A 24,299-nucleotide genomic window follows, 5' to 3' on the forward strand; every position below is an offset into this window, starting at 1 on the left:
CATGGGACCTCCAGCTTTTCCAATGCATTTTCATGTGCTTTCTACCCTATCCTCCGTTGGTGATAAAAATTAAATAAACATCCAACCGTATCTATTCACCATTTACCCGCAGCACGAAACACAACGGCTAGCTAGCAGACAAATGTTTATGTACGCGATAAAAATAAATATTTGATTCGGCATGCTGTTACGGTGGTTTGGGTTTTTTGGTCGTTTGACCCGGCAAAGAAATAAAACCAACACCATCCAGTGAACAAGGTGCTACATGCGTATGTGTATAACGGCAACCGGCATATGCTCGTATCGCCACACTGCAGGTTGGTTATATTGTTTTAAGCACCGAGAAAGGCAAAACCATTTCGGTGATGGTTTGCAATATTGAGATGGTTATTTCTTTTCTTGGCACTTTGCTTCACTTTTTCCATGTGTGCTTCAAACACTTTTCTTTACAGCAATCGCCATCGCTGCTGAGGTGATGCTGCGATAAAATCCACGCGCAATAACCCCATCACGGGTAATGGTTGACCTTTCGGGTTTCTGTTTTGTGGGTAGATAGCCAACATGAAAAAAGAGGGTTTTGGTGAGTTGGCAGATTTTTGTTGTTGTCATGTTTTGCTTGTGTCATATTTTTAGTGATTCGTGTACAAAACATTACTTTTTTGTAAATAATTCTAACCCATGATAGATTAATCTTTAACTATCTTTGATATTTTTGAATGCAGTTAAAAGGTAGCAATTAGCGTCAAGACCATTTGAAAGTTACAATATTTGCATTCAGAACTAAATTGTTTCAAGTGTAATTTGTAAAACTACTACATGACACGAAAACATTCCAAGTTTTTTCCAACGCTTGAAGATTACTTAAGAAGAGTGAAAAAAAATCAAACTGATAAAATTAAAAACGATTTGAAATTTTTGGCAGTTTGTGTGTGTATTTCTAATCTAAAAGATAGAATTTGAACTGAAATTGTTGTGAAAATAAACTAAATCTCCGGGCCACGTAGACGAACAAACAATGCTTTGCTGGTTTGATCTGGCTTATTTGCTCTACAATGGCAGGATGGCCGTTTTAAAACGATTTCACTATCGCTTTAATGAGATACTCAACAAATAACAAATTAATCTGACATCCAAAATCTTTACACTTTGTTTGAATACGGATACTTAAATAAATATAGATAGTGTAGAATTTCAGAAAACTGTGCACTGGATTTAAATATTTATCGCTTTTGCTTGACGGTTTTATAAGAAGTTTTTCTTTAGTGCAAAATTATTCATATTCATAATCCTTGGGTTAAACTGAATGCCCTTGTTGAACTTTAAACAATTTTGTTCGGTTTGTAATTTGAATGCGAAGGAATAAAATGACTGTGATAATTTTGCATCTCACAGTGTGGTTTTATTTCATACCCTACACAACCATGAAAAGCACACAAATCGTTCACCGGTTTCTATTTAATTGAAATCTGCTCCCATTCACCATTTCAAAAACTATTGCCAGTTTCCACTTTATCATCGTGATTTAAACGATTCCCTATTTTCTGCATGACTGCTATCCAATTGCATCGAATGTCTTGCGGTTATCTGGCATCTGCCGTGCTGCAAACCTGCCCCGGAAACTGTCTACACAACAGCAGCACTAAAGCAAAAAAAAAAAGTGAAATACTCTTGCAGACAAAGATGAAAAAACAACTTTTCCACTAACTTGCACCATCTTCGGAGCTATGGTAGGGAAAAAGAAATTTAATATTTCACAATATGTCGCAATAAATCAGAGTGTCAATGCCGAAACCAAACAATAACAACACCCGTACACGCTCAGACGAACTTGGCTGGTTGGCCACCCCAGGAGGGTTCTCGGTTTGGAAGTAAAAGTCACTAGAGAAGAAATAATCAGGCTGGCTGGTTGGTTTGTAGGAAAAAAATAATAAAACTTCAATTTTTATAAAAATCTACCGATTGTGGATGTAATTCAATCTCGCGTTACCAAGGCATCACAGCCTTTGAATTGGCAGGAACACATAAAAATAAGTTGAAGAAATAAACAAAAAAGTTATTTCAATCATCAATACAGATTCTTTCGTCTGTTTCCTATTTTCTTTTCCCTTTATTTGTTGTTGTTGTGTTAGCTAGACCCGATGAAACCGGATGCCGCACTATGTCATGACCGGAGGAACTATTGTCACGTGTTTAACACATCGATTCGAACGGAGTAGTTGGATCCGTCCGTCTTTTCAAACTCAATGTTCACTCCGGAAATAGACGAGAGCAATCAGAAAAGAGAAGGTCCTTTGCTTTTCCAACCCCTATTCTTCAATGGTCTTGTTGAGAAGCAGGAAAAGCATGTTTCATTAAAAAAGTAACTACGAGAACAGCCGAGAAGAACACTCAAAACACCACAAAGTGACGAGCGACATAAGACGCACAGCACCGTCATGTCGTCTTGTCGGAAGCATCCTGTCCTTCGTCGGAAACACACGGTGATGATGATGGTGATGGTCACTGCACAGGCCATTACAGATTGATTGGAAGTTATTTGTACAACGAGTACGAGCTAACGATTTGGCTTCGGCTGTTAACAGTCGGCCAATACATCTGAAGTATGTGAAAGATCCTAATGGAATCCTCTTAGGAAATGATAAGAAATGTGCTTTCGAGAAGAGAATTTAAGGAGTCAAGCTGGCAAAGAAGAACGCACGAAACGTGTCGGTTGGACATGGCGAATGGAGGGAGTATTCGATCCATCATCGAATTGATGGACCCGGTGACTTTATTGTACTGTAAAGCTGCATATTGCATGCATGGAGTACTACGCACATCAGCGCATCGGCAGGTTTCGGATCAGGTCGAGGAGTGGTTTAGTTGGGTCGCATCGGCTGCCGGGTCCGCTTCACGGGCCCAGCGTCACGATGAATCCCACATACCCCATCTTGAGGGTTGGTCTGTAGCCGTAGACCACCTTCCGAGATGGGGACCTTTTGAAGGTTCCCTCCCCGTTAACAAAAAAAAAAGCTACATATTGCAACAAGATTAATAGTGACATGTGAGTGGTCACAGAGTATGCTGAAGCTAGCTAATCACGCGTGTGGAAGAGTGTTAGTAAAATTAAAGAAGAAATATTAGCCTATTTGAACGATTTGTTAGAACGATAGAAAGACCAGCTATTGCGTTGCTATAAACGAAGTAGAATAAGTTTACTTACACGAGCAGAAATGGCAACATCATAGAATCCGAAGTTGCCAATGAAAACCAATTTACCAAAGAAGCAATCATAAGATGCTCTTCTAATGGAAACACGACATTCTATAGAGATAAGTGAACGAAAACGTTACGAGAGTAACCTTAGTTCAATTTTCAACCTGTTTTTTTTTTTTTTTGCTCTTTTGCTTTGTATCCATACTGTATAAGGAACTCTGGAAGGATGTTAAAAACACTTGAGAGTGGTTTATACAAGTGAGAAAGGACGTACGGCTATTTCCGATTTAGAAGGCTCCCCTCTTAATACTGAAGACAATTTGTAAAATTGATCACTGAAGGTGGAAAACATGTTGCAATGATTGGTTGCCACAATAAATACATAAAAAAGAAATGGTAGTAGTTAAATTTTCAAGCATATTGTTAAATAAGGCAAAGAACAAATAGTATGACAGTTTTTTTTTCAAGCACTATTAACGGAATTTTGGTTCAATAACATTCCTTTGGGAATGAGCAAATAAGTTTTATGTTTTTCAAACTAGAACAATCTAACACTCTATTCTATAATGGTTTTTGCAATGCTACAGATTCCGGTTACATATGTAAATTTACCATTATAATCTGTACTTCTTTTTCCTAGCTTCTTTCCCTTGCTCGCCATCCACAACATGAACTACTAACCATCGTTTAGAACATTGTAATCAAGATGAAAAACCACTGTACTGTCCCATACTCGCTTGGCACCTGATTGTCTAGACACATTCCTACCGTAATCGTCCGATGCATCGAAAGGAGTCATCAAGGAAAGGTTTGCCTTTGCTGTGTCTTGCATGCTCTGGAGAAAGAATGTGCCCGTTTGACTCGTTATCGTTCCGGCTGTAGGGAAAGCAGTAGGAAAACGAATATCGCCAACGTTACCCCCAAAGCAGTAGCAATATTGCACGTTGGTTGGTTTGTTGGCATAGCTCCGACAAGAACCGTGGTATCGGTTCGTAGAAAATGAAATTGCCGTGTTATTACTTCTGCGAATTGTACCCCAGTTGAGGCTGGCTTGTTTCGTTGTCTGCTGTCCACATCTCATGGGAAACGTCGGTGTTGGTTCGTAGAGGAAGGTGGATAAATGCATACCGTAAAGGTGGTTTAATAATGTAACAAGGCTATCAAACAAAAACAAAGGCAAGAAAACGCTTGTTCCGTTTTTGCAAATCGTGCCCGTATGGGGGATGTTTTAAGAAACAACAGGTCGACGTAACATTTGGTTTGTATTTGGAAAATGTTCCTTACAATGCGATTGACTTGGCTTCCAAGAAACGGTTTCATAGCGCTAATAAACATTTTACCAAACACTGCTGTAGGGTGAAATTCATATCATGAAAGCATTTTCTGTAGGCCCTAGCTTATTAGAAGCTTTATCCGGAAAAATAATGATTATCTGGTTTTGAATATTCGATAAGCGATTTATTAAATAACATTAACGTTATGATGTAGCATAAGTAGAGTATACGTAGAAAATAAACATATCAAAATGAATTTTAATCAGTCTCTCTGAAATATGAGCATCGAGAGATTCTCTGCTGAAGGTAAGACCTTTTTGACTGACCGACGCATTCACCAAGAAAAATCTGTTTTGAATTTGTAAAGTTTTTAAATACCATTTATTAAGATTAACCGTTTTGAAATATATGTAGGCCTCCACCCAAAGATTGTGATCCTGTGTCTTCTTAAATCAATATTAAGGTTTTTTTTAATCATGAAAGAAGCCGTATTGCTATCAGTATGAAAGTAAATTTTAATTTAATAAAGTCCTATGAGAACGTTTTTTGTAGCCTATCTATTGTATAGCTAAGCAATATTTTATCAAGAGAAATACTTACTTATTGCCTTGAATGAAACTTACAATTTCGTATGCCATAATTTCAGACAGACAATTCATTAAACTGAAGTACCTAGTCATCAAGTTGCTGCAGAAATGCATGTGTATCGGTTTTGACCAAGCGCTCGTTAAAACACGTTTAGCATATCTGCTAAACATTTCACTAGAGCATAGATTATCTCGCATATTTACGCAACAGGAAACCAATAATTACCAGTAAATACATTGTTGCGCGGGAAACAAATAATTATTAACCATATTTTTTATAATAAGAAATTTGTCAAAAAAAACCAAACAAAACTAAGGTATAAATAAAGCGAAATATTTTTGGACGATCATTATCGATCGGACCGCCAAGCCTACAATATTCTATCTTTCAACCAATCGACTTTTTAGTTCATGAGCTTCGAGAGTCCCCCTACTCATGGTAAGGCCTCGATGTCTCCAACATTCCTGTAAGGGAAATCTTTTCCAGATTTCTATGATCGCCTGAAAGATGAAAGGCGATACCGATTCGTAAGTTTCCATCTTGATTCGTAGTGACGTCAGGAGAACTGACCTTCCCAATTCGAGCAATGTGACCAATAACGCGAGCAGCCGATGCAGTCCAACAGTGCACGTGTGCGCGATCATATTACACAAGAACATTGAAGAACCCGTAATCGCTCAACGCACTGCGTTGGGTTTTTCATCGTCAAATAACAACGACACAAGACAAATTGTATTGCGGAGGCACATGTTTTTATAGATAGGAACTATAAAAACTATCTCTCACTCTCATGTTGGCCTGCTCTTTTAAAGAGCACGTCGTCGTGACATGGCCCGGTCAACAATAGATTTCCAGGAAACTCGAACCCCGGCCTGCAGCTTCCCATCCATGTAGGCTCCTGATGGCTCGTTCCACCATACGACAGAGGTCTCCGAGGGGCAATGCGGGATTGTTGTCCGAGAGTGCTTCTACGAGCACTGCCGCATACCCCTCCGGCACATCAGCTTGCCTCAGCCGACCCAGATTGAGCCTTGGGTTAGGCTTACTCCGTTGGTTGTTGACCACGGAGAGTTTCTGGCGCAGCTTTACCATTACCAAGAAATGGTCCGAGTCGACGTTTGCGCCTCTGTACGTGTTCACGTCAATAATATCCGAGAAGTGCCTTCCGTCAATCAGACCGTAGTCGATTTGGAAGTAGGTTTGTTGTGGTGATCTCCAGGTGTAGCTGAACCGAGATGCGTGCTGGAAAAAGGTGCTGCGAATGGTCATGTGCTTGGAAGAGGCAAAATTGATTTGCTACTACTACCAAGATCTGTGCCGGTTTCGGCTCCATGCTGGCTTACGCCCAATACTTCTGCGCGCACCACCGTACCTTTTGGCGCACCATTGTACCCTTCCAGCGCACCTCCTGAAGTGCTACTAATTCGAAGCCGCGGGCCAGGATACTTCATCTAACAGGATCCGGGTGCTTCCATTTTCTAGGGGTGGCTTGCAAGGTCTCTCCCCCAACCATCTGTCTTATCGGAGGACCTACGAATCCTTGCTTAAAGTTCCTTACGGATGCCAGGACAGAAGGGACAACCAGCCTCCCCTAACATGGAGAACAGACGCCGGTCATCCTCTCCCCCGCTCAATTAAGCCATATAACCCATTCTCTCAAGGGGTTGGGTTCCCCCGGATACCCAAGCTCAGATATTTGGAGAGATATGTTACCGTTCTGTACGCCGTGGACGAATTGAGTCAGAGTAGGGTATGGAGATCCTATGTTAACCTTCAGGAGGTGTCGGACCATACCCGCATCAGTGCTGTATTGCTACATACACTGACAACAGAACAATTACCAACTAAGAATATTAATATTTCTGCACGATGGATACTTGCTATTGATTTTTAAAGGGAAACTTTTGCAATGTGTCGGGTCGAACGTATCCAATATCAGCATTTCAAATTGACAACTGTCAGTTGACAAACGCATGCGTCGGTGTGGAAAATGATTTTTTTTTATTTTCCCGCTGCGTTCAGGATGCGTCTGTCGAAATCCATACATTTTTAGAATTCAAATAATTATTTGCAATTGGTATTGGTTCCTACTAAATTGCAGCCATTCATGTTAACTACCGATATTAATTACCTTACTGCTTCGTATTGGCTAAGAAGATGTCATTGGGCATACTCTAAAACATGTAGAACGTTTGAACCTTCAATTATTCGTCAGATGCTGGGATCTACAAGAGCGTATTTGAAATACTCTCTTCTGACAATAATAGGATTTCGATCATATAACGTTCAAACATTTTTGCATGAACAATTACAGCATACTATTAGGATTTCATTCGTTGTAAAACAGAAAAGCCTTGCACAATTAGATAGCTATCATGCGATGCAAGGAAATCACGTCCTTTTCAGGATATTAGTTTAGTCCCACGATTGGTGCAGACAGGAACTTTCCATCGCCAAACTTTCCATGCACCCATTACCCCAGACCCTCAAACACTGTTGGCATAATTTTCCATCAGAGCAGTTCGCTTGCCCGCGATATTTAATTATACTAAGAAGCGCTAACTACATTAAGATGCGCTGAAGACGACATGTGGAACAAGTTTTGGAAGACATTCTTCCATTACACGGTAAATGTGGTTGGTTGTGAGACTGTCGTCCTCCGATGAAATGGCGGGTGCTGCAGTGAACACGGTACCGGAAACTACCAAATGAGAATAAAGTGCATTCATCGTAGGGTTTTGGAGCGCTGATGTCATTGGCACTATCCATACACTGCATGGGCAAAAAGATTTTTCACGCATCCTTTCACTCCAGCGTTGAATAGTGAATTGTAGTACAGCTCTAGTAGACATTCTGTTCCGTGTGTTTTTCCTTCGAGTGAACATGGAAAACACATTAAGAGATTACGAAGTAAAATTAGATTTTTCTTTCTGCGCCAGCTCACGAACACTGGCGGTCCTGTAACTCCCTGTAAGAACCTTCTCTTACGTTCCAATAATTGAACCCGACGCGATAGGATCGCATAATTTTCGATCCACCCACTTTTCCAACGCTCCACCGTCAAATGCAAAGACAAATTCCCGTTCGCTTCGCTGGCACGTTCCACGATTGCTAATGAATATCCTTTCAACGTTTGGTACGGGCAGCCCGGAAGACGGTGACGCCAGCCATCCAAACATGCTCCCACACCCATCCAATCGACCCGCGGGGCAGGAATCGGGCGCGACTGCGCCTTTCATTACTATTCCGTCCGTTTAATGAACGACTATTAAAAAGCAATCATCATTTGTTGTCGTACACGAATCCATTAGATTGACCGATGATAAAGCGTTTCTTTCCGAGCGGCCAGCTCTAAATCAGGCGCTTCGAATTCTTGTCGCCAAACACGTCAACCATCTCAAACGTGTTTCTTGTCGCCGTTGTGCCATGGGTTTGGTTTCGGTTTCTCAGAAGAAATGCAACCGAACATGATGTAAAGAACGAACTCAACTTAATTATTATCACACCGGACGTTTGATTGTGGGACGGAGGACACCAAAAGCATCAGCCTTTTTCTTTCTCTTGAATCAAAATCTTGAAGAGTTTGTAGAAACAAGAACCACGTCACTTGTCCTTATCGCACAACATTAATCAACTAATCGCACTGGTTTTCTTTTCTGTTCATTCTTTTGAGCTTAAAAATAGAAAACGATGAAAAAAATCAGCACAACAACTACGAAAACCTTACATTAATTTAAAGAAAAGTTGAAAAGAAAACACGTTTCATACGAGTGTGCTTAACTTTCCGTGCATTTGATTCTCATGTTCATAGAATGCTCCAAATAACAAAATCTTCGGTGCTCGGTACCTTTTGAAGTGAGTAATTTTGGAACAGAAGCCAACCCACTCACCGCTGATTGCAGGTCTGTCGAAGCAGAATGACGGACAAGAAGTAACTATACGTTCAAATGCAAATTAAACCTGCCACCTGAGTCCTGCGCTGGACCACCGACCCATCTTAACTAAAGCATATTATTAAGGACTCCATGAAAAGCGAGCGTTAAGAGGTGAAAGTCAAAGCGATGATTTTAATCAAGCCCTCGGTACACTGGGTAAGCTTCACTGGCCCGCTCATGATGAAGAGGAATCAGTTGTCAACGAATTCACCTTACCGTGCTGGGTGCAAAACAAAAGGGTAGCATAATTACAAACCTTTCAGTGTTGGGGCCGATGGGGGTGTATGGAGCAATAGTTGAACGAAAATCAGCTCCTATGCTTGACCTGTGATTAAGCACTCGGTGCGAATATGTTCGAGTTACACTTGTTCAAAGGGTGACCCGTTTCAACGAGAGCGAAAGAGTTGAATGTCGATAGAATAGCATATACAGTGCTGTCTGTGAGATTATGTTTGAGTTATAATTTTTGTTTGATGTTTCTAAAAATCTCACAATTTGGCAGTTATTTATGCGAAGTACAAGTACAGCATTGAATCTTGTTTATTCTCTTTTAGACTTCAAAAAATTTCTTCTAGGTTAGTATTTTGAATAGTGAACGTTTTTAGCTATGCTTTGCTGTTTTTAAGTGTTTTTTTAGCTGTTAAAATTTTTATACAAGTCTCATATTTGTCTGTTAATTACACTGAATTTTATTTTACTTAACGTTGTTCGCAAGTTTAGGAATGAAAAGCTAATAATTTCCCCGTGTTTCTTACATGAATAAGTGGTGAGCTTTAAAAAGTGTAAAAAAACTAGTCGATAACCTTTAAAAAAAACCATAGCGATAATTATAAAAAAATTCTCTTTGTATTTAACATACACATAGAAAACCATTTATTCGATATGCATGAACGGTTTTGATTTCAGATTAGTATTGGGCCATGACAATGACCAACATAATTAAAATTTAATTTTAAATTTAATGTACACATAAATCACATTACTTTGAACACAACTGTAAACAGCAATAGACACATGTAGCACTGGAGTAATCATAGCCTTCAAGTAACTTGAAGCTTTCTATTAGTGAGCGAAACGACGAAACACCCTCCCAAGTACGATGCTAATTACCACGCAATTCACAATTTGCCAAGACTACTAGCACATACACGAACGATGCGATTGGAGTGAAATGGCATTTATTGCACTAGACGAAAGAATATGTTTGTACTTCCTGCTCACAGCTTTTTTTTTTTTGATTGCGCAAGCAAAAGAAACTCTGAATTTTCCACAAAACGAACGAACCAAATGAACGATGAAGCGGAAATTCAACACAAACAATATGCTTTTTAATCAAATAAATACAAATTACACACCAGCGCAGATACATTTCGCACGGACGCTCGATTCACGGGCAAGCTGAGAAACACACTCGTAATGAATTCGACTTCGGTGTAAACAGCCAGTATCGATAAACAGCCGTATCAGTATCGCTGGTTTTGGTTTGGTTTATTTGCATTGCCCGCGTTCCGAAATCGTTGCATATTTATACCGATCTGATAGCAGGATGGACATACATCGTACTATCGGATTGCGCCAGTATCATCATCATCATCGTAGGCATCATCCACAGCACCAGCGCCATCATTATTATTCTCCTGGGTAACAGCCATCCTGCAATACCGAAAACATACTCGCTTGGCCCGAGATGCGGCCGGCAAGATTGAAAGTCACGAAGCATCCGCAGTGATACACACAGCTCGATGCATGAATACAGACTCGTTGGTACAAGTTTTGTTGTAGCATTTTTTTTGTGACATGAAAACTGCTCCCATGGTACTTAATTAAACATGTTGCTTGCTAAAGTACAGCAAAAGCCTTTTTTCGAAACCTGGTTCTTGGCAGACAAGGAGGCAAGCTGAGATGGAGGAATGAAAAATTACCAAACAGCCGATTGGGGAACAACAACAACGGCGATGAATAGCAACGACGGATGAGTTTGTATGTTGCCTGCGGTATAGGTAGTACCGTGGGATCACACTCTCGACTGTTCGGTTCGTCCCTGTCATAATGCGCAATTTGTGGCTCCGCAGTGTCTCACTTTATGTGTCCCTCAGGCGAACGTCATGATGTACGGAAAACTGGTGGCCAACCGAGGATAGAAGCTACTCAAAAAAATATAACCTCAAAGACAAAAAAAAAACCTACGAACGATAATCCCATACATGTATACACATTTATATTTGAGCAAAGTTTAGTGATCGTTTTGGCCCAACTTCATAGAAGTGGTGAATGGAAACCGCAAAGAATCTGCTTTGAATACACACTCGCTGCACACCAAACAAGTAGGTCCCTTATGATTGCTTTACCCTTTTTTGGAAAGCATCACCTTGCTTGCGGGAGTTAGCGAATGGGAGTAGGTTTGCCAATCGCCTACGGGGCTGCGTCTACGGCTGAGCTGCTCTACAACGCGACACTGCGGTAAAATCCAACTTTTTCCATCTCGTCGATGCATGAACCAGAATGCAAAAAGAATTAAAAAGTATGGACAATTTTGAATAAGAACAGCCTAAAAACCATAGCAATAGCATCAGCAGCAGCAACAGCAGGAGGAAAGCAAATTAAGCTGGAACAAACTAAACCCACACTACATCATGTCATCTCGTGTGGAAAGAAATCGCCTCAACTGCAACCACACCACGCTGTCAGGCAAGCACATAATATATTTTGTACATAAATGCTAGCTTTTTTCTAACCACAATCCTTTTGCTAGACCACACACCACCGTTCGTTTCTAGTTCACCTTAAGTTAAATCAACGTGTACGGGCGTTTCTCTGGTGAGCTAGCGAGATGTACGCCGCTTCCCGGAAGCTGCGAGAACATGCAAAGCGTGGGCTTAAACAAAAATTCAAAAGCTCCCAAAAAAATAGAACTCCAGTTGTGCCGGCAATGACCAACATGTCCATTCAACAGTTTTACGATGGGTGATTTTTCCACAATTCAATCCACTCGCACTTGGCGTTGTTGTGGTGGTTGATCCTGTCCATCTAATATATTTCCCGTTCAAAGGAAAGCGTTTTGTGCGCTTTTTCTTCTCTCTACAATCCGAGTACAAAAGCACGATCTCGAGTATCCCGAATGGAGGGACAACTACCACAGGATTTAGGCATTGACGAATTATTCAAAATCAAAACAACAACAAAAAACGGAAAACCGACCATTGCACGTACATTGCCATGCTAGACACGAGCACTAAATCTGTAATTGACATAAATCAAAATCGTCTCCTGGTGCTCTACTGCAGAATAATGGACAAAAAACCAGAAAACAAAAAGAATGATCTGCCCCCTTCTCGATGCTCTCACGCTTACCACCAGTTTAAATCCATCCATCATTCGATCCTTCAAACCGGATGCGCCATGTGTCATGTATGATCAGAAGCTGGACGGTGTACCATGGCGAATTTGCTCGCCCACTCTCGTATTTCCACTCTATCCCACGCCACATCACAATTTCTAGTTAGAACCATTCGAAAAATTGAAAATTCTGACATCGTCGTCGTGCCTAAGCGTGAGAGTAAATATATCATGCACCGGAAACGAGTGGATGGAACGAACCAACTAACTAACCGACTACAAAAAAATGGCATCAGTCACTTCCGCTCGTTGATCGCTGTGTTGGAGTACGTGATGGGGATTTGTGAATTGTGATGCTTTTCCAACCAATGGACACAACACACAACAACAATACCTGCAAAAAAAAAACACCAATAAACCCTGTTTGAAGGAAAAAGGGTGGGAAATGGTTTGCGGCACAGACAGGATAAATCCTTTAGCGAGCGTTGTGCAAAAGCCCCGAGAAAGGGAACGATTAAAATTCACGTGACAATCATTCATTACAGTTTGATTGAAGTTTCATTTTTCGATTCCGTGGTGTGTGCTGTGCTGTCGGTTCGTGTTCGTGATTTTATGGTTTTCGGATCGATTGCAACCCCATTAGAAATAGACACTATGGTTTCCAATTTCGATGCAGCAACCGATTGTATTTCGGGTTAAAAAAAAAGAAGAGACATAAAAAGCAAAAATTATTAAACTTCAACTCACGAACGTCGAAACGAACCAACAAGTGATTTGTGAAAGCTTTTTCAACCCGCCACTCCATTGCACTCCATTAGTCCTTCAAACTGAAGTGAGATACTGCACGGATAAATGAAAATATTTACTAGAAAAAACTGTAAAGCCAATGCAACTATAAATAAAATTGCCTTTTCAAAGAAAAGTAAAACAAGTGAAATCACTGGTTGTTTAAGAATATGAACATTTATGTGTTTTGAACTCTTAAATTCACAATGAAAGCATTTGTGCTTTTTGAGAGCAAGAAGTTTTTTCATTTTTTTATCGTTTGAATGCAGGAAAAAAAATTGTTCGGGTGAGACATAATGATTTGATTTGCATGTGCTCAAACATATGGCTCAACCTCATTATCCATCTACGACGTAATCTTCTCCCATTTCGATTTCGACTTCTTTGATTGAATCCAACCGTATCTGGATAGTTAGTCTTGTGTTCGAGGAGCGAACCAAATAGTATTTCATCCTTCTCTTGTCGTGTTCCTTTCTTTTTTTCCTCCTTTGGAATGACTCAGGCTTGAGAACGTCATTAAGGGGATGACCAGGCAGCCCCAACCATGATTTCTTCCTGACATTGGTCACCATGCGGCTATTTGTTTCGCCATATAGTTTGACTAGGTTGTGGCTCATTTTGCTTCTCCAAATCTGTCTGATCGCACACACCGCCTCAGACAGTTGCTAGCCGCTCGGAAACGACGGTTGTATTAAGGACATCTGTAAACATAATAGAGGCTTAGTGGCACAATTGTTCTAAACAATGATTCTTCAGATTTCGCTTCTTATGTTATTGTTCAATGATCATACCATTATAGCAGTATTAATCTACCACCTTGAGATCGCCGTCTTCAATTGATAATCGGCTTCCGGGTCCTTTGCTATCACGATGAGAAAGGACTCGACACAACTGCAATCATCACCAGAGCAAACGCAGAACTACAGACACTCATCAACCAACAACCGATCACATTACCACCGATCATCCATTCCACTCGCCGGGGAATTCGCCTGCCATAGACTGGGAACTCAAACGCTATCTCAGGTTAACCGAAAAAAAGCAATCACATCGCCAATAGTATCTTTGCCCATTTAATACATTTTCATTAAATCTTTTCAAACGGCTCCGTTCATTTGGACTCAGCCAGCTGTGGGACTCACTCCACCAATGATAACTGCGCCATTAAGCTCCCTAATCACACTTCCATCTTCTCCGCCAAAGTTATAGCGATTCAGTAAGCCACCGACGAAGGACTACAGACTGACCGATCGAACGTCATCTTCAGCGACAGTGCCAGTGTTCTGGCTGCCTTGGAACATGGAACCTCCAAAGACCCCCACATCCAGCTCCTAGGCTCCATACCTGCATCCCCAACAATCGTTTTCTGTTGGATTCCGGGTAATTCCGGAATCAACGGAAACGAGAAAGCCGACCAACTTGCCAACAATGGTCGACTCCGCATTGATCCGCTTTGCCAACACCCTTATCTCCCAACACTGGAACTCCACATGGCACAACCTAGACCTAAGCAACAAACTCCGTCCTATCAAACACAACATCTCTTCATGGGAAGATATCGAATCAAGCCACATCCAATGAGTCCTTTACCGCCTTCGTATAGGTCAAACTCGCCTTACACACTCCTACCTCCTAGAAAAATCCAGTCCTTCACTCTGCAGCTACTGTGGTGTTGACATCACCGTCCGCCACATCCTCACCGATTGCCATGGATACATGACACACCGAGCCTGCCTACCAACTAGACACCGATTACACGACAATTCTATCACCCGACAAACTTCATCAGAACCGCCTTATTCGATTTTTACTAGTGAGTCATTTATATAGAAAAATTTAAGCAATAGTTTTATCTTATCCATGATCATATGCCATAATCGAAATAGTGTAAGAAACACCTGCAATAGATTTGTATTAGATTTTACCACTAATTATTACAGTAGAGAAGCGAATGTAGTCTCTAAGACTCTAAGCCTCTATAAATAAACGAAAAAAAAGAAGTTGTTATCACGATCAAACACTGTGGAATGTAGACACTATGTCTTCGTCGTATTGATTCTCAATCCAAATGTGAGTGTGTTAATATTGTTGCCTGTTATGCTATCTTAAGAGTTTACGTATGAGCAGCCCGGTGTTAATGCGACAACGGCGCCGATATTCACACGCCAGAATCTGGGTTCAAATCTCATACAGACTCTGTGCCTGTAAAACGAACTAACTATCCAGCTACGTGATATCAGCAAATCTAGCGAGCCATCATATGGTCGGTGTGACGAAGTAGAAGGTTCTTAAGCGAATAAGAAAAATAAGTGGATGCTTGACGACGAATCCGTGCTCCAGCATGCTTTCTGCGACAGGTTCATCTCCTGCATCTGCACACCTGCATTCGGGTTTCTTTCAATACAACAACACTTCCCTAGTTAAGATTGTAGGGAAATTATTAAATTACCACAATTTGAGGTACTTTCTTTATTTTAAATTGACTAATAGATTATTCACTAAGGAACACGAACTACCCCTAATTACAAAATAAAACGAAATATATCCCCTTCAATGAGCCCTGTAAGAAATTTTCTAATTCTCTGGTCCTAGTTCTTTTCAAAAATGTAGAAGTCAAACGGTCTAACATATTCATTTGTTATGGGGTATTGTTCGTAACTTATTACGTTGAACTTATTTTAAATTTTAAAAGTAAAGCAAAAAAGTACCGAAATTAATTTATATTTATACCTTGCAAAGATCCTCAAAATCTGTATCTCATACTCCATTCTCCAAAAATAGAATCAAAGCACATCAATTAGCACAAAACCGAATAAACCACCGGGGTCAGTGTTTGGTTTCCTGCTCAAAATCTGAAAATCGGACAACGAAGACTTGTGCCATGAAAATGGGGAACCACACACACCCTCAACATTGCTCGAACTATGAAACATGATCGACACAAAATTGGGAAGCCTAATTCGCTAACGAGCACCAACATTATGCAAGCCACCGTTTTCCGGAGCATCTGATTTCTTCACTAAAAGGAGTACTTTTTCGCTCCTGATGCCATCGCTATCAGGAAATGATAGCTAGGATGTGCACCATTGTGCTTTGGCTGTTGCATGCCATCCAGTGCTGTGCCGACGGTAAGTCGAGTTGCTCAAATTATACGTAAACGAATACCGGGCTTTGTGCTTTTGCTGTTGTTGCGTGTGGCGTTTCGGTCGGGTTTCCTAATGGGTACCAATGGTATGTCGGGTCGGGTCCGCAAGCGAGCACACACCAATGTTGCCATCGGTTTGTGGGTTATTAAATTTCCGAAGCCTACGATTTACCAGCAATTGGAAAAACGATTTCACATCTGCTGTATAGCGCCTGTTGCCAGTTGAAATGCGATACACAAAACGCTAACTAGGCGCCAATGAACTATGCGAATCATAGATGCTTCAAATACTCGCCGGACGGTGTTAGCATGCTCGGGCAATCAGACATTACCTTTCCGGTGGTGCACCAGTACCATTATAATTATGCGAGGAATAATAGTTGCTTGAGGTGGAAAGGCGAATTAATTAATTCAAATGCTACCACCCGCATGCGGGAAATTTGAAACGCTTTAAGATTGCGGTTCAAAATTGGAGGCGAGCTGTACTTCTTTTTTTTTATTCAAAACCAAATAGCGAGCATCCCAACCTGAAGCGGTAAAGGATAAAGCGCATCCAACAGCGTACGGTTGCGATATTTTGCCAACTGTGTCAACAGCCTAGCGGCAACCCAATTTTTCCATGTTTAATTTCCCGCATCGCAAATATCATTTTCATTCGCTCGACTCGTCTCCGTCTGACGAATCCGTAACGTTCTGTAGCCACACGCGGACATATGATGTGGCACTGACCCGCACACAGGCTAGATACGTCCTGCCGATGGTACGTGCACGTGTACGGGTTTCGGTGCAATTTTCCCGACAACCTCGGGTAAGCAAGTGGAGCGTCAAATTAAATAGCGTTTCACTTCGCATATGGTTTCGTGGCCACGTATCCACGTTGTTAACCATTTACGAAATGTTCGGGTTCGGTTATCCGCCAGGGCATGCATGGAAGAGTAATTTAAAAATAAATATCACAAATTTCCGGAAGCTGCGTTATTTTTTTTTCTTTTTGTTATTCACAAACTCTTCGGAGCATATCTTAACAACTGTCAGTTCTTTTACAGGAACAAATATATTTTCACCATGCAATGGCCACCGGGCTCACTGCACTTGCGTACATTTACTTCGCGCAAATGCAATTTTATGGTTTAATTACTTAACTTGCCAATTGCTCCAACGTATCCGTCCGTGTGCACATTCGTGTTTTATTTGTGTGGTACTTTCAATAAACGTGCACCATGTGGACATACCAGCACGGGTAGGGCGTGGTGGCGAAAACGCTTTTAACCCAAATATGCGTTCAAAATAAACTTCCCGTATCAAGAAACGTTTTCGGTGGTTTTTGGATTTTTTCTTTGCCGTTTTTCCGTAGCTTCGCGATCGTATCATTCATTTATGCCACTTACCGATGTTTGTGTACAATCGTGTGAAATTTTATTAAAAACCTCAACCCAATAACACATTTGAGTTGACAGGTGGGGTGGATTAATGGTTCGCTTTGCTTACCCGGCAGGCAAGATTTAATTTCGTAACAAGTAATTTAATATAGCAATACGACTAGGCCGTCACTCATGAAACAAAAAAGTAATTTAATGAAAAAATCATCTTTCTTAATATATTCATTAAACTCAAACTTATATTCGAACTGGACGAATCATCTTCATTATATTCGCAAAAAGCTCAACGGATAAAACTAAATGTTTATTTTCGTTTGCCCAACACCGACCACAAAATAAAATAAACTTTCTCTACTAAAAAAACTATAAATTTTCCGGTTGTAAACCTTTGTATTCTCTTTGTTATGACTCATTCGACAAACAGTTTGTCACTCACCACACTGTGGCATCGATCTTGTTTTTCCATTTTGATCTGTCACATGATTTTAGGATTTTTCCGATCCATTGTTGTAGCACATCTACATTTGTAAAAAGATTTTCAACACTAAAATCTATGAAAAAGCGGGTGCTGAGAATGATTTTAACTTTGAGTGACCAGGAAAATATTGAGTTTGTTGCCGGTCCTGTTTATCATTCAGATCAGCTCAGCAGAAGTGGTTCAGTGGCCGAGACAGGACCGGCGACCGGGGCTCAAATCCCATTAGGAGCGTGCCCCGTATTGAGAGCTGACAATCCAACTCCATGGAGGAATCACACAAATAAGGCTAGCAAGCCATTATCTCCCTAGCATGATACAGGTCCTAGATACTACTTTACCGTTGAAACGTATACATTTATTTAAATTAAAATACATTCTAAACATATTCAATTTCACATTATTTTTCTAGAACCTTGTTATGCCAGTAAACAATCAAAATTTGTTTTTGATCCAGAAGACAATTGTAACACAGAGAGGCTGATCGTAATAAAGAGCGTGTCCGGAAGATCGAATACTGCAAGGAATATCTATCCATACGCAGGATTACTATTCTAATATATGTAAAATTATGTCAAGGAAGAAATAAATGCCATTCTAAATAAACTTGAACCTGAAGCAAAACAGTTAGTGGAACTACTGAATACTGATCTTTACAGAAAAAGAGGAACATTAGAAATTTAAAATATCACTTGTCAAACTTGTATGTTAATATTGAAAATAGAAAGTACTCTCTCACTCATTCATGTTGGACTGCTCTTTTAAAGAGCACGTCGCCGTGACATGGCCCGGTCAACAATAGATTTCCAGGAAACTCCATCCCAGGCTGCAGCTTCCTATCAATGTAGGCACCCGATCTCCGATAGGTCACCCTTCACCTGATCCAGCCAACGAACTCGCTGTGCTATCCGACGCCTCGTGCTGAACTGGGGGCGCTGACGAATACCTTCTTCGCGGGGTATGAGTCCGGCATCCTCATAACATGCCCCAGCCATCGTATCCTGCCGGTCTTTGCTACCGTCAGGATGTCCGGTTCTCCGTATAGCTCAGAAAGCTCGAGGTTCATCCTTCTCCTCCACACTCCATGCTCGAACACACCGTCAAAGATGGAGGATGCGATGCTCAAACACGCCAAGAGCGTTTGCTTCCTCCGCTCGGATGGTCCAAGACTCGTGGACATATAGGACCACCGGGCGAATCAGTGTGCACATTTAGTGCGGTCTCGAAGTCTTCAGCAGACGGTGAAGACCGTAATAGGCTGCGGTGCTGATGGCTCGTTCCACCATAAGCCAGTACACCACTGGGGCCAGGGCAATGTGGGATTGTTGTCCGAGATCGCTTCCCGGAGCACTGCCGCATACCCCTCCGCCACATCAGATTGCCTTAGCCGAGTTAGATTGAGCCTTGGGGTGGGCTTGCTCCGTTGGTTGATGACCACGGAGCGTTTCTGGCGCAGCTTTACCATTACTAAGAAATGGTCCGAGTCGACGTTTGCGACGTTTTCTGTACGTTTTCACGTCGATAATATCCGAGAAGTGCCTTCCGTCTATTAGATCGTAGTCGATTTGGGAGTAGGTTTGTAGTGGTGATCTCCAGGTGTAGATGAACCGAGGTGCATGCTGGAAAAAGGTGCTGCGAATGCTCATGTAGAATGCTTAGAGGAGGCAAAATTAATGATTCTGAGGCCGTTGTCGTTTGTTAGCTGGTGGGCGCTGAAGCTTCCAATTGTTGCTCCGTTCGACCTTGGGACCGTTCGACCTGAGCATTAAAGTCTCCGATGACGATCTTCACATCATGTTGTGGGCAACGGTCATACTCCCTCTCCAGCTGCGTAAAGAAGAGCTCCTTCTCATCAGCGGTGCTCCCAAGGCGCGGACTGTGCACATTTATGATGATCAGTTTAAAGAACCTGCCACGAATCCTCAACCCGCACATTCGTTCGTTGACTGGCCACCATCCAATCTCGAAGCCGCGGGCCTGGACCTCATCTAACAGGATTCGAGTGCTTCCATCAGATGTAAGGGATCTACAATTCCAGGTGCCAAGCCTCGAATCGTCCTCGTCCTTTTTACTTGCGGGGGTCTGTATCGATTGGTCCGTTGCGGTAATAATTGTTGTTGACTATTCGTTGCGTTATTTCTTTTCTAGGGGTGGCTTGCAAGGTCTCTCCCTTAAGATATGCTTTATTTTATGTGATTATGTTTGTTATGTTATAAACCCTAACTTGCTTTTATTTCTCTTTCTTTGATCAACAGTTTTATGTCTTTGATCAAAAGTTATATCTCATTTTTTTTCCAGCTAGTTGTTAGGTCGTGGGAATCTTGGATAGTTTGTTTCGTTAAGTCTTTATACCAGCAGTGTTGAGCTCAAACACCTCCTTTCAACGACAGTATATCCGATGAGATAGGTAAAGTGCATCACCGAATTACTGGCATTTTAAATACAAAGCACAAATACTTTTTTTTTATTCATAAGGGACGGCCAGGCCGTATTGCTGAAGCACAAATACTTATACTACACAAATTGCTTTTGTCAACTGCCAAATTTGCCGACACACAGAACATAACTGAAGCCCCAGTACGAAATCCAATCAGCCCAGATGCTTCCGGCACACCATAACGACCATTCCGTCGATTTGGGAATTCACTAGCAATATAAAAGGCACCGACCGACCGACGCTAACCACCTCCATCTGGCCAATCCTGCGACAAGCACCCATTTTACGCGGAAAGACTTTTTGACCGCGCGCCATTGCATTCCCATTAACTAGCGTGTACACGGTGGGCTATGTTTCGCCATTTTCGGACCTATCTCGGCCGCTTTAAATCCATTCGACAAGCCTAATCGTATCGGTAACCAATACCATCACTTGTTTCCGTCCTTTCCTGGATAGTGGTGAAAAGTGTCCGGTGGAAGCAAACGAGAGAAAAAAGACGAATGCACCGATAACAACTCGATGGAAGAGAAGTGGACGAGGAATGGTGGAACTAACGGGGTAGCACAAAGCGGTGCATTCGAGCAGGGCTCAACCGTACCGATGCAACTGCAATTTGATTCGGCAATGTGGCAGGGATGAAACTGACCAAACTAAACTTGGCTCCAAATCAGCGCACAACGGTAAATTTGAGGATTTCAGCAGAACAAGCATCGCAGAAACAGAATGGTAAGGGAAGTATACACACACGCACAGTAGAATGAAAAAAAAAAAAACAGATAGCTTCCGGTTTGCGAGAATGTTCGTGTTGCGATATCATCGTACATTATTTCCGCACAAAAGTCGGCCTCATTCTACATGGCCCACACATTTAGCTTTCGATGCAGCTAACCCTTTTTGGTAGGCTTTGGGAAAATGGTTGAAACACCCAGACCGAACGAAAGGGAACGTCCGAATGTCTCTTTCGTTTACCACCGGCGAGCTTTAGTGACCGGATAATGGTCAGTTCCAATTTTGGGGTTTTGGGGACAGGTATTTTTCAATTTGTATGTACACTGTGGTTTTCGACCCGGTTCGGTAGCATTCGGGACGGATTTGCTTCTGTTGCTGTTTCCTCACCTTCCATTTCCACAACCTTGCAGCACAACGTGATGCAGGAGGAGGTTTAAGCTTAGCACATTGGAAACAGGCGTTTCCATTACGGGTTTTTGGCCACCGGGCAAATGTATCTGCGGTTTTTCTTTGCCCAACCAAACCGCCTGCAACCAGAAAAACCATTGCTATCAGAGCTGCATTGAGATTCGGTGGAACAAATGGTTGAATGGTTATCTACAACGAAGAACAAAAAAACCTAATATCCCACATACACACACACACTCGCACACAAACGCATTTTAAGCACAAGTGCATGATCCCGGTTTGCTCTTAAGCGAAGCTTTTAGGATAATCGAGAAGGAATTTCGCTATCCCGTACAGCTCCCATTGTCGTTCGCAACGGCACTGGCATCGTACTACCCTGAACACCTTGTGTGCGATAAAATGGAAACAAGCAGTACTGCCCACTTTACCATGCATTGTTGCACTGTGAAGTGTTAATTACCCCTGAGGGGTTGACACAAAAAAACGAAATCTCGCCAATTGCCGTTGGGTTTATGCAGCGAAGTGGGTTCTGGATAAAGCTATAGCAATAATCGGTTTAGGAAAATTGGTTTTTTATGTGTGTGTGTGTGTGTGTGTGTGTGTTTTAATCGCTGCAGTAGTATTTTTGTTTTTAATGGTTCAGTATCCAGCATGTTTCAATAACGTGTGTTATCTTAATTAAATTTGAATGAGTTATCTTAAATTTCTAGCGCAGTGATTAGGGCAACAAAACACAAATTTAACATTAAAACTCTTTTTCTTCTTTGGTCAACAACCTTCATGATCAAACCGACCATCTAATTACTAGACTTCTTTATTCCATCTAGTTGGATCGATAAAATCTCACTACAGGAACGGTCTGGATGGTGATCGTACCCCTGTCTTGTCATGCAAAGGCCGACGATGCTGTGCTCTAAGCGCTTGGTCAACCCGTTCAGCTGCTGGGTTGGATGCACTCCTACCTTTCCGATCGATCGTACTGTGCATAAATGGGACTCTATATGTCACGCCGTATCGATACTTCTGGTGATGCCTCAAGCAAGCAATCATGGACCGCTTCTGTTCGGCACCATTATTAATGACGAATCTCGAATGCTTCCTGCTGGCAGACGACGCGAAGCTATTCCTACCGATCCACAACAGACCACTCTTCCGCCTTTAACCCACTCTGAGACCGTTCCAGTTCTGGTGCTCTAAAAATGATTCTGGATTTTGCTTCGGGAAGAGTGTTGTCGTTGGGTTTGCGAGAAAGCGATTCCCTTTCGTGCACGGTTACGCCGGGGTTACTATCTGGCCTCATCCTGTACGATTCACCGCGATCACTCCATGCAAGTATCGTATCCGATCGCCAACCCTGGTCCTTCTGGTTTACTTCTGGTCTTTTTTTATGCATGTGAATTTAACTTTGTTTTTGACCGTCACAAACCGTACAAGTCACGCGCCACGTTTTAAAGTCTGATGCGTGACCTACTTTCATTTATTTCGACCGGGTTTAAGTTCTCGAATGTTTTTATGTCCCGCTCCGAGAGACGACGCCTCACTAGGTTTGTCCAATTCAATTAAAAACATATCAAATTGGTTTCATAAATTAAATTGCATTCTTAGAAGGGGACTGGGCTCCTGCTGATACACAGTAGAGGCGGATTTAGCCATTCTAAAGCCGTAAGCGGAAATGGTGCTGTGGCCCTAGACTGACATCTAATCCAGACAGAATTCGGGACAGTATTCACAGTTCGTTTATAAGAAGAACCCGCCTCTGGGTGTAGTAGAGAGGTTGTCGAGTCAAAGAAAAAGTTGTACAAATTTTAATAATGGTGGAAGAGCTGTGATAAATGGTAAAACAGGAAATTAACAAGAATTAACTCGAGCAACAATCTCTTTCCAAGAAACTTTCCTGAGGCTGCATATGCAATTTATACTAATATATTTGATACAAACAAGTATTACGACTAAGACATTTGCTTAAAATTAACGTTTTCCTAACCTTGTCCCTAACTTTATAGTGCTTTAATGTCATCTATTGTAAGCTTGTTCCGTCTAGCAACGATCGACTTGAATCGTTCTTTGCCGGATGCAGTTCTTTATGCATCGGCCCTTCGTTTCGGATGAAATAGTCCGATAAGTGCACGTTAGATGCAAATACTGATTTTGTTGGAAGATTTGTACGATCGGTTGACAATCGCTCTCTGACTGATCAACGGTGTTTGAATTATACGATCAGTGTACAAACACGGGACTGCAAATGCGGTCCAAAAAATCGTACGACTTGTAATTTGTAGATTTCTTAAGGAGATTAAACAAAGTGCAAAATCAACACATTGATTTTTATTATAGAGAATGACTTAAGAGATTTCGATTTATGTGTAATGTAACATGCAAAACAGATTTAAAATAATTTTAAAAAATCGGAAGAAAGATTGTCTTTTTTGTAAAGTTTGATAGAAAATTTTGTCATTTGTTTTTAAAAATGATTTTTTTCCTTCAATTCGATTGTGTCAATAGTAAAAAACTTGAAAACAATTGTTTGTTTTGACAAAAATATTAAACCAGCATCGTGGTTCAAGGATATAAGTCATCAAAAAGAAAACTTAGAATATCTTAAAACTTTTTCC

General features: G+C 41.4%; 1 protein-coding gene across 1 annotated transcript in view; it reads left to right on the plus strand.

Moving 5' to 3' along the window:
- The first annotated feature begins 570 nt into the window (after positions 1-570).
- The window catches only part of LOC126564702 (ATP-dependent RNA helicase me31b), a 515,322-nt gene continuing 491,593 nt past the window's right edge, over positions 571-24,299 (plus strand). The window contains exon 1 of the mRNA XM_050221791.1: positions 571-574. The gene's annotated coding sequence lies outside the window, so the exon portion shown is untranslated. The remainder of the gene's footprint in view (positions 575-24,299) is intronic.

Source organism: Anopheles maculipalpis, chromosome 3RL (genome assembly GCF_943734695.1).
Source record: "Anopheles maculipalpis chromosome 3RL, idAnoMacuDA_375_x, whole genome shotgun sequence".
In the NCBI taxonomy this organism is placed as follows: Eukaryota; Metazoa; Arthropoda; class Insecta; order Diptera; family Culicidae; genus Anopheles; species Anopheles maculipalpis.